Raw genomic sequence first — 12656 nt, 5'->3', positions numbered from 1 at the left:
CCACGCAAATTCTAAAAATTGCACAGTAAAAGAGATTTGTTTTATTTTTGATTTATTTTGGAGTAGTTTTTGTGAGGCAAAAATCACGTGCTCACAGCTGCCCCTCTTTGTGCGGAAACTCAAAGAGTTTTCGTGCAAAGATAAAGTGAGCAGATACGAGCGATTTTTGCCCGTTCAAATACTCCGTGGGAAGCATTTTTGAAAGATTTGACCGAACCTCTGCTTCAAAGATTTCCTACGTATCCTTGGATATAAAGGAATCAGGTCAATGTAGTTCGGGAAATTTTGGGTAGTTGGGACTACCATGGGACTGTGAAGTTACTGCTGTTTTGTGCTGCTTTTACTGCTTGCTGAACTCCTTATCACACCTTGCTTTAAAGGTGATACAAAAAGCTAAACTAGACTATGGTACATGAATTATAAAATCTTATCTAGATCATGCCCTTGCGTTTCTTGTTGTCTTGATATCTTGGTGACTCTTGGGCATTTGGCTTATTCCGCATTCCCTTTCATTGTGTCCCGTATTTTCTTTCTCTGTTTGGGACTCTTGTTGTTTCCTGCTGGGGACTTTGTTGGACTCCTCTGCTTTATTGACTCTAAGTGTGCTCCTTTCTCATATGAGCGGGCTTTTGATTTCAATACTTCAATTGTATTCCCTTGTTCTCCAGGTGGGCGCCTGACTGCTGTTTCCTTTTTCCTTGTTCTCCAAGTGGACGCCTGATTTCTCCTTAAATTCTTCATCCTCATTCTCCAGGTGAACGCCTGATTTCTTCTTAATTTTTCATCCTCATTCTCCAGGTGGACGCCTGACTTCTTCTTGAATTCTTCATCCTCATTCTCCAGGTGGACGCCTGACTTCTTCTTAAATTTTTTCATCCTCATTCTCCAGGTAGACGCCTGATTTCTTCAATTCTTCATCCTCATTCTCCAGGTGGACGCCTGATTTCTTCTTAAATTCTTCATCCTCATTCTCCAGGTGGACGCCTGATTTCTTCTTAATTTTTCATCCTCATTCTCCAGGTGGACGCCTGATTTCTTTAATTCTTCATCCTCATTCTCCAGGTGGACGCCTGATTTCTTCTTAAATTCTTCATCCTCATTCTCCAGGTGGATGCCTGATTTCTTCTTAAAATCTTCATCCTCATTCTCCAGGTGGACGCCTGACTTCTTCTTCAATTCTTCATCCTCATTCTCCTGGTGGACGCCTGATTTCTTCAATTCTTCATCCTCATTCTCCAGGTGGACGCCTGATTTCTTCTTAAATTCTTCATCCTCATTCTCCAGGTGGATGCCTGATTTCTTCTTAATTTTTCATCCTCATTCTCCAGGTGGACGCCTGATTTCTTCAATTCTTCATCCTCATTCTCCAGGTGGACGCCTTATTTCTTCTTAAATTCTTCATCCTCATTCTCCAGGTGGACGCCTGATTTCTTCTTAAAATCTTCATCCTCATTCTCCAGGTGGACGCCTGACTTCTTCTTCAATTCTTCATCCTCATTCTCCAGGTGGACGCCTGATTTCTTCAATTCTTCATCCTCATTCTCCAGGTGGACGCCTGATTTCTTCTTAAATTCTTCATCCTCATTCTCCAGGTGGACGCCCGATTTCTTCTTAATTTTTCATCCTCATTTTTCAGGTGGACGCCTGACTTCTTCTTAAATTTTTCATCCTCATTCTCCAGGTGGATGCCTGACTTCTTCTTTAATTCTTCATCCTCATTCTCCAGGTGGACGCCTGATTTCTTCTTTAACTCTCATCCTCATTATCCAGGTGGACGCCTGATTTCTTCTTTAACTCTTCATCCTCATTCTCCAGGTGGACGCCTGACTTCTTCTTAAATTTTTCATCCTCATTCTCCAGGTGGACGCCTGATTTCTTCTTTAATTCTTCATCCTCATTCTCCAGGTGGACGCCTGACTTCTTCTTAAATTTTTCATCCTCATTCTCCAGGTGGACGCCTGATTTCTTCTTTAATTCTTCATCCTCATTCTCCAGGTGGACGCCTGATTTCTTCTTTAACTCTCATCCTCATTATCCAGGTGGACGCCTGATTTCTTCTTTAACTCTCATCCTCATTATCCAGGTGGACGCCTGATTTCTTCTTTAACTCTTCATCCTCATTCTCCAGGTGGACGCCTGACTTCTTCTTAAATTTTTCATCCTCATTCTCTAGGTGGACGCCTGATTTCTTCTTTAACTCTCATCCTCATTATCCAGGTGGACGCCTGATTTCTTCTTTAACTCTTCATCCTCATTCTCTAGGTGGACGCCTGACGTCTTCTTAAATTTTTCATCCTCATTGTCCAGGTGGACGCCTGATTTCTTCTTTAACTCTCATCCTCATTATCCAGGTGGACGCCTGACTTCTTCTTAAATTTTTCATCCTCATTCTCCAGGTGGACGCCTGATTTCTTCTTAAATTCTTTACCGGGTGTTTCCTGACACAAATGTTGTTTTTGCCCCTGTATTAAATCAAAGAAAACTTTGTTAGTTTAAAGCAGGGTGGTTAACTGGGCATTCTTGCCGACGGTGGGGCTTCTCTTCGTCTTGTTTTATTTCCTCGGAATGGTTGTAAAGACTGTTTTGTCCTTGTAATTGATCCTTAACTATAGGATCCCCGACTTAATGTTTTCACTTCAAACCCTTTTAACCATAATCATATGTCTCTCCTGACATTGCTGATCCACTTTTGATTCCACCTTTCTTACACCCATATCTTATTATTATTTTTTTTATTACATCCTGCCCATCATGGCCGTATTTTTGTCTTATGCAATCTTGAAACTTGGTAGTATACCTTGACATTCCTTCTTATTTGTTTGGAACAAAACTCATCTCAAAAACTTTAGAAGAGTAAGATTATCAGTGACGAAAACATGGCGATTTCGAAAATCTAGAATGAAAAAGTAAATCCAAATTTGGATGGCTGTTGGAGAAAAAATAAAGGACTTATCTGGTTGGAGTCACTGGCGCCAATGATCATGGTATGCATTTTGGATTAATCAACCCAGTCTTTTAATCAATCTCCTTTCATTTGTCTCATTTTGTTTTCCCAAAATTTCCATAACCCAACTTCATCTTTTCATTTTACAGACCTGTTTGACTTGCAATATCTCAAAGAGTTTCCACCGACAAACCTTCCTCATTTGTTCATTTCTTAATTCCTTTTCGTCTTATGGTGCTTGCGAAGGTTTTCACCAAGAAGACTCTCTCATTTTACTCTCTCTCATCTTCCGTCGTCTTACGGTGCCCGTGTGGGTTTTCACCTATAAGACTCTCTCATTTTTACTTTATTTTCTTGTTTGGACCAGAGTGTTATGAACCATCTTCATTTGCTTGACTCAACACTTTTCTAAGATTGATCGAAAGGTCTTTTTGGTATGTGGTTGGAATGGAAAGGTATCAAAAGTTAAACAGTTTTGATATGGGTTTAAAATTACAACTCTTGGAATCTTTTTCTTATTTCCAATACAATTCCTGCCCTAGTTTCTTGACTAGGGTCTCTTGATATTTCTTTTTGTGCACATTATGCATGTCGTGCACCCTATGACCGAGCCGTGAGGCGCCTACGTATCCTTCTTTGAGGAATCAGGTCAAACGTAGTTCACTCACGACAATAATGATTTTCTATTTTTTTTTTATATATAACTTCTTGATTTTCATTGATTTCAAAAGAAGGTAAGAAACAAATATGGCTCAAAGGGGAAGCAAAGGGTATAGTGTTTGGATAACAGAATAAATTGTCTTTATCATTCCAATCTTCGAAATAATGCCAAATACAAACATTCAAAAGTTATGCATAATATCTCTTTACCGCGTCAGAATTGATAGTCATGTCTATGCATTTTCCTTCGATATCTGTTAAACATAGTGCACCATTCGATAATACTCTGGTCACAATGAACGGTCCTTGCCAATTCGGGGCAAATTTGCCTTTTGCCTCAACCTGATGTGGAAGAATACGTTTCAGCACATGTTGACCCACTTCGAACTTCCGGGGACGCACCTTTTTGTTGTATGCTCTTGCTATTCTTCTTTGATACAATTGGCCATGACATACTGCGGCCAGTCGTTTTTCATCAATCAAGTTTAACTGTTCCAGACGGGTTTTGACCCATTCATCATCATCAATCTTTGCTTCGGCGATGATCCGAAGGGAAGGAATCTCAACTTCTGCAGGAATTACTGCTTCAGTGCCATATACCAACAAATAAGGAGTTTCTCCTACTGAAGTGCGAACAATAGTGCGATATCCCAATAACGCAAATGGTAGTTTTTCGTGCCATTGTTTTGAACCTTCTACCATTTTCCGAAGTATCTTCTTTATGTTTTTGTTGGCTGCCTCGACTGCTCCATTCGCCTTGGGCCGATATGGGGTAGAGTTGCGATGTGTAATCTTAAACTGTTGACATACTTCCTTCATTAAGTTACTGTTAAGATTAGCACCGTTATCTGTGATGATCACCTTTGGGATTCTGAATCGACATATGATATTCGAGTGGACAAAATCGACCACAACTTTCTTGGTCACTGATTTGAATGTTTTGGCCTCAACCCATTTGGTAAAATAATCAATGGCTACCAGAATGAACCTGTGCCCATTAGATGCTGCCGGCTCAATTGGTCCAATCACATCCATGCCCCAGGCGACGAAGGGCCATGGTGCCGACATTGTGTGCAACTCGGATGGTGGAGAATGAATCAAATCTCCATGTATCTGGCATTGATGACACTTGCGCACAAAACTGATACAATCTCGCTCCATGGTAAGCCAATAGTAACCAGCTCGGAGGATTTTCTTTGCCAACACATATCCGCTCATGTGGGGTCCGCAAACTCCCGAATGTACTTCAGACATGACAGCCGTAGCTTGTCGGGCATCTATGCATCTTAATAATCCAAGGTCTGGTGTTCTTTTATACAAAACTCCTCCGCTTAAGAAGAATCCATTTGCCAATCGCCTAATGGTTCTCTTTTGATCCCCTGTGGCTTGTGCTGGATATATCCCCATTCTGATATACTCCTTGATGTCGTGGAACCACGGTTCACCGTCCAATTCCTCTTCAACCATATTGCAATAAGCGTGCTGATCGTGGACTTAATATGTATCAGATCTACATAAGCTTTGTCCGGATGGTGCAATATTGATGCCAGGGTAGCCAATGCATCGGCAACCTCATTATGGATCCTTGGAATATGTCGGAATTCCACTGATTGAAACAGCTGACAAAGATCATGTAGACATTGTCGGTATGGTATGAGCTTCAAGTCTCGGGTTTCCCATTCTCCTTGAATTTGATGTACCAGAAGATCTGAATCTCCCATGACTAAGATTTCTTGGATACCCATGACTGCGGCTAGCCTTAACCCCAAAATGCAAGCTTCATATTCAGCCATATTATTGGTGCAATAAAATCTCAATTGAGCCGTAACAAGATAGTGATGCCCTGTTTTAGAAATGATTACAGCTCCTATCCCGACTCCTTTCATGTTAGCAGCCCCATCAAAGAAAATTTTCCAATCAGGTTTTTCAATTTTCTCCATCTCATCGATATGCATTATCTCTTCATCGGGAAAATAGGTTTTCAATGGCTCGTACTCCTCGTCGACTGGGTTTTCAGCTAAATGATCGGCCAGTGCTTGGGCTTTCATTGCAGTCCGAGTCACATAGATGATGTCAAATTTTGTGAGCAATATTTGCCACTTTGCAAGTCTTCCCGTTGGCATAGGCTTTTGAAAAATATATTTCAATGGATCCAAACGCGAAATGAGGTAAGTAGTGTAGGATGACAAATAGTGTTTCAACTTTTGAGCTACCCATGTTAGGGCGCAACATGTCTTTTCCAGATGAGTATACTTAACCTCATAAGCTGTGAATTTCTTGCTAAGGTAGTAGATGGGCTGTTCTTTTCTGCTGGTGAGGTCATGTTGCCCCAATACACAACCAAATGAATTTTCCAAGACCGTCAAGTAAAGAATCGGAGGTCTTCCTGGCTCTGGCGGGACCAACACGTGTGGGTTCGACAAGTACCCTTTTATCTTATCAAACGCTTCTTGGCACTCATCAGTCCATTTGACCGCAACATCCTTTTTCAACAAATTGAAAATAGGCTCACAGGTTGTTGTGAGCTGAGCAATAAACCTGCTGATGTAATTCAACCTTCCCAACAAACTCATTACTTCAGTTTTGTTCCTTGGAGGTGGCAATTCTTGGATGGCTTTGATTTTTGATGGGTCTAGCTCGATGCCTCGTCGACTGACTATGATCCCAGCAACTTTCTAGATGGAACTCCAAATGCGCATTTGGCAGGGTTAAGCTTGAGGTTGTACCTGCGATGTCTTCAGAAGAATTTCCTCAAATCCCCAACGTGGTCAGCCTGATTCTTTGATTTTATGATCACATCGTCCACGTATACCTCAATCTCCTTGTGTATCATATCATGAAACACTGTGGTCATCGCTCTCATGTAGGTTGCTCCGGCATTCTTCAAACCAAATGGCATTACCCGGTAGCAATAAGTTCCCCATGGTGTGATGAATGCTGTCTTTTCTGCATCTTCCTCATCCATCAGAATTTGATGATACCCGGCATAACAATCCACAAATGATCCTATCTCATGCTTGGCACAATTATCGATCAAAATATGGATATTGGGTAATGGGAAGTTATCCTTCGGGCTTGCTTTGTTGAGATTGCGGTAGTTGACGCATACTCTAATTTTGCCGTCTTTCTTTGGTACAGGAACGATATTAGCCAACCAAACAGGGTATCGAGTGACTCGAATGACCTTTGCCTCCAATTGTTTGGTGATTTCTTCCTTAATCTTCATACTCATATCGGGCTTGAATTTTCTCAACTTTTGTTTGACCGGAGGCACAGTTGGATCAGTGGGCAATTTGTGAACCATTAAGTCAGTGCTCAAACCTGGCATGTCGTCATACGACCATGCAAAAACATCTTTGAATTCTATGAGTGCTTTAATTAACTCTTCCCGTATCTCTGGTTCAAGGTGGACACTTATTTTAGTCTCTTGGATATTATCCGTGTCCCCTATATTGATGTTTTCGGTATCACCCAAATTAGGTTTGGTTTTTTCTTCAAAATGAATTAACTCTTTACTAATCTCTTCGAAAGCCTCATCCTCATCATATTCTGATTCATAATCACAATATATTTCTTAAATTATTATTTCGGAACCAGATTGATTTTTAAGACTGGGCTGAGGATTCCTCATGCATGCCATATCACTAGAGTCAGCGTAAAAAGAACTGTACAGGAAAGAAGAAAAAGAAAAGAAAACTATCAGGAATGATAATAAAAGGAAACTGCTTTTTATTGGATGATGAAAGATAACAAGGTTTGCACACTTCAAACAAACTGTAAGGTAGACATTGGGGTTACAACCCTGAAGTAACCCAAACAAACTGAAGGAAAATCAAAATAAACTACCAAGACCCCTTTCGAACGGGGAGAGGAGTGGTTTTCCAATTATTGAGCCTTGTCTTTGGCCTGACGAATTGCACTTCTGTGTTGCTAGAACTTTCACTGCTTTCCACCATATTCACATCGTCGAACAATTTCTCAAATCTTTCAATTAATTCCTCCTCAGGATTGACCAGGGATTTAGGAATTGTTGTTATCGGGCGATTTTTAGCACCGGTCGTGATAAAAGACTTTGATAGATGTGAGACTGGTTTTGGAAGAACCCATGCCTTTTGTTTCAGCTTTCTGGCCTTTCTCACATCGGTGACGGTGGGTATGAATCCCAAACCAAATGTTCCCCAGTTCCCAGGGAGAGATACTGGTTGTATAATTCCTTGCAAAGATGAGCCCAGACCTTTGCCGGGTATAAAACCATTTTTTAACATTTCATAGGCTACCATGACTGATGCAGATGTTATCTTTGGATTCGGAAGGTACTTCCCCTCTGGAATTTTCTCTACCGATACTGTATCGGACACTTGGTATACCCATGGTCCCTGGTCATTTTCTATTTCCTCGACCGGTACAATGGCACTGTTGTGAGCATTCAAACTTTCTTCCCCATGCACAACTATTTCTTGATGATCCCATTCAAACTTGACCGCCTGGTGTAGTGTTGACGGGACTGCTTTAGCAGCATGGATCCATGGTCGACCCAACAGCAAATTATAAGAAACAGTTATGTCCAGTACTTGAAACTCCATCGTGAATTCAACTGGCCCTATTGTTAGTTCCAACACTATGTCGCCAAATGAATCTTTGCTTCCACCGTCAAACCCCCGTACGCAAATGTTATTCTTCTGGATCCTCTCTTCTTTGATTTTCAATTTGCTTAAAGTGGAGAGAGGGAAGATGTTTGCACTCGACCCGTTGTCAACTAATATCCGGGTTACTACGGAGTTTTCACATTTCACGGTGAGGTAAAGAGCTTTGTTGTGCTCAGTCCCTTCCACAGGCAATTCATCATCAGAAAATGTAATTCTGTTCGCCTCAAAGATTCTGTTGGCTATTCTTCCCAAATGATTTACAGAGATCTTATCGGGAACATGAGCCTCATTCAGGATTTTCATCAAAGCCAAACGGTGCTCCTCTGAATGGATCAGTAATGATAATAATGAGATTTGAGCGGGCGTCTTCTTCAATTGATCCACAACAGAATAGTCATGGAGCTTTATTTTTCTTAAAAACTCTTCTGCTTCTTCTTCCGTCACAGCTCTCTTTATTGGTGTTGGATCATTTTTAGTTTTTCTTAACTCTTCGGGAGTAAAACATCTTCCCGAACGAGTCAAGCCTTGCACCTCACAGACTTCTTCCTTGACTTCTTTTCCCTTGTACATTACAGTCACCCGTTCATAGTTCCATGGAATGGCCTTGTTGTTGATCACTGGTAGCTGGGTTACAGGTTTGATAATAACCCGATCTATACGGGCTCCTTCCACGACTACAATGGGTTTGCTGGCAACCCCTGGTACTATTACTTTCAACCTTTCTTGCTTTGTGGCAACTTTGCTCGAAGATCCCTTCTCGACTACCACAGATGGTTCATCACCATTTCTGTTTTGCTTAGGTACCGACTTCTCCTCTGTTAACTGCTTATCCGGCTTGGCTTCATGAGACCTGATCATCATGACAGTTTGTGACGGCTTCTTTGTCTCCCCATCAACCTGTACTATTTCTATCATATTGGCCTCCTGATGTGCTGGCATTGGATTTCTATTGATATTGGGAGCTTCGGGGGTTTGAACCTCGATTTTATTATTATCAATCAGCTCTTGTATTGCATTTTTTAAATGCCAGCATTTTTCCGTATCATGGCCTGGTGTACCTGAACAATACTCACAGCTAATGGTGTAGTCCAGATTCTTTGGAGGAGGATTGGGTAGCTTGGATTGTATTGGTCTTAGCATGTCCAGCTGTCTCAGCTTGTGGAACAGACTGGTGTAGGACTCTCCCAATGGGGTGTAGGTTTTCTTTTTCTGTTCCCTTTCTCCCCTGAATGCTGGCCTAGGCCTGAAACCTGGTCCAGGATAGGCTCGTGGGTAAGTACTTGGTATGACAGGAGCACGCCAGTTAGCGTGTGCCGGTGGATGATTGTATGCTTGTGTATGGTTGATGGAAAAATGAGGTTCCGAAGGGTGATAGTAGTGTTGAGATGAATTGTGGTGGTGAGTTGATTGGTGAGGTCGATGTTCATTATAGTAAGGAGGTGAGCCTCTCGATCCCAACCAAGTTCCTGAATCAACTACCGCTGCTTCTTCCCTTTTCTTTCTTCCGATTCCTCCTACCCTGCCTTGAATAGCTTGAGTAGTCGCTTTGATAGCCGAGTAGCTCATGATTTTATTTGTCTTGAGGCCTTCTTCCACCATACCTCCCATCTTTACTACTTCGTTGAATGATTTACCTACCGCTGAAACCAAATGGGCATAGTAAGTTGGTTCCAAGGCTTGAAGGAAGTAGTCTACCATTTCACTCTCCTTCATAGGAGGATCCACTCTCGCTGCCTGTTCTCTCCACCGAAAGCCATACTCTCTGAAACTTTCATTGTGTTTTTTCTCAAATTTTGTCAAAGATAGTCGATCTGGGATGATTTCCAGATTGTATTGGAAATGGTATGCAAATGTCTGTGCTAGGTCATCCCAGGTGTACCATCTCCCATGGTCCTGGCGTGTATACCACCCCAAAGCTAATCCGCTTAAACTTTGACTGAAGTAAGCCATCAATAATTCGTCTTTTCCCCCAGCTCCTCGCATCTTGCTACAGAAACCCCTTAAGTGGGCTACTGGGTCGCCGTGCCCATTGTATAGGTCAAATTTGGGCAACTTGAAACCAACTGGCAATTGTACATTTAGGAATAAGCATAAATCTTTGTAGGCCACACTGACCTGTCCTCCTAACCCTCGCATGTCTCGGAACGATTGTTCTAGGCTTTTGACCTTTCTGAACATCTCTTCTTGTTCAGCATTTTTGACTAGTTTGTCAATTTCGGTTGGGAGGTCAAAACGAGGAATAGTTGAATGGATTTCGGAGGCCTTGAAGGTGGGCTCCGGGGGTAGTATTGATTTTCCTGGGCCTGGAATATGGGTTCACTAGGCGATTTGTGGAATGCAGCCGGGGGAGGTGCTACGAAAACAGGAATCACAGGTGGAGGAAAGTATGGAACTGGTTTCGGAGGTGGAGACTGCGGTGTCTGAGAGGTGGTGCCTCGGTAATGTTGGTAGATGGGGAAATTTGGGGATAATTCAGTGGTAAGATGATCCTGAGTTTGGGCCATTGATGGAGCAGGGTTAGTTGGGTAAGATGGGGGTGACTGCCCTGTAGACCAGGCCTGGTACATTTCAGCCATTTGCTGCTTGAGTTTAAACATCTCTTCTTTCATTTTTCCGACATCCATCTCCTCTAGCTCAATACCTGTGTCAACATCTGGGATAGACATACTTTCGGGTATTGGTCCTTTTGATCTCGTGTGATAATGATAATATGTCAGTATACTCTTTAGAGAAACTAACTGCTTGTATTCTAGAAATGAACAAACTTGTTAGTTTTGAGAGTTTAACATAATATATAATTACACGTTGAGATGCAATGCTCCTAGACAAATAACCCAATTCTATTATGCATTTGCTCGGTTGCTTGTATCGTCCCAGTTTTCTTGAAATTTTTATTGTTATTTTATTTTATTTTTTATATATCTTCTTTTTTTTATTGTGGTGGTCGAATCTTATAGAGATTGCCTACGTATCATGCTCCCGCATGAATCAGACCTTGCGTAGTTCGGACCGTAAGGCAAACACTTTTATTTATTATACAAAGATGAAAAAGACATTACATTTGAAAACCTTACAAGAAAATGGTTTGAAATACACACATTTAAATCAAAATAAAAGATACAACTCTTAACATCTCACAACATGCCCCCCTTTCCTCTTTTGTTGTCAATCATTGGATTATCTGCTCAATGTGGGGCTTGACCTGGATGACCTCCCAGCGTACGATACATCCTTTCCAACTCCATTGCTAGATGACGGGCAAAAATGGGTGCATGCTCTGTAAACCTTTCATAATCCATTCCTTGGCAGTTTACATAACTTTGAGAGGTGTAGACCGCCAGGTCGTGGATTTGTGCCCTGAAATCTTGGAGACGTTGGTCTTGGTTCTGCAATTGCTGCTGGCGAGTGGTGGCTATATCTCTGACACGGTCTTCACGATCTAGAGCTGACTCTAATAGAGTTCGGAGTCTGGCCTGCTCTAATCTTGCCTGCGCTCTTTCCCTGTCGATGTCCGCTTGTTGATGTTCTCTGTTGTATCTTTTCGCCTCTTCCAGTTGTGCACGAAGTTGGTCTTCTGAACGTATCCAATGGTCTTTTTCCTTTTTGAATTGTGCCCTGTCTTCTTCGGATTGCCTTACTTGGCGTTCCTTATTAGATCTGGCCTCTTCGTTTAATTGTTAGATTCTTTCTTTAGCTTTGCTCAACGCCCTTTCATTTTCCGCAAGAATGGAATCATAATCTTGCATTCTTTCAAAAAGATTGGCGATGGTTTTTTGATCCTTCCAACTCCTCTTTGGTGTTTCAGAAACTCTTTTCATTTTTTGAAATCGAGCGTGAAGATTTTCATTCTCACAAGCTAAACTCTTCTTTTCGCCTTCGGCTTCTTGTGCTTGCAAATCTTTCTCCAGACTGAGGCTCCTCAGATTTTCCTTTAGGGCATGGATAGTTGCTTTGTACCCTTTTTCCTTTTCTCCCCAAATCAACCGCTATTGGATTTTATCATTAAAGCTTTGAACATGGGGTCTTTTTGTTGGCCTACTTATCTCGGTTTCTGGTACATCATCCACGCGAGACCGTTTCTCAAACCACCTTGCATACCCAGGATTTATTTCACCCCTTGTAGTGTCTGGGACTTGAGTATCACTTTTCAAGTATCGACATCCATTCCACATTTGCTGAATTAAAGCCTCGGGAATAGTGGCTTCAGGGTGTAATTCGATTACTTGCATACTCAAATCTTCATCATCAGGAACTACTTGATATCTCCCTAGTTGTCTTAGAACTAAGTGCGCATATGGCTGGATGCTTCTCAATCCCAATAATAGCAAATAACTATTTGAGGTTGACATGTGTATCACTTCCCTCATCGGGAGCCATCCCAAAGTCCACTCAATTTGATTTGACGT

The sequence above is a fragment of the Nicotiana tabacum genome, chromosome 3 (genome assembly GCF_000715075.1).
Source record: "Nicotiana tabacum cultivar K326 chromosome 3, ASM71507v2, whole genome shotgun sequence".
Taxonomy (NCBI): Eukaryota; Viridiplantae; Streptophyta; class Magnoliopsida; order Solanales; family Solanaceae; genus Nicotiana; species Nicotiana tabacum.
The sequence above is the reverse complement of the archived record's forward strand: the minus strand, read 5'-3'. Positions refer to the sequence as shown.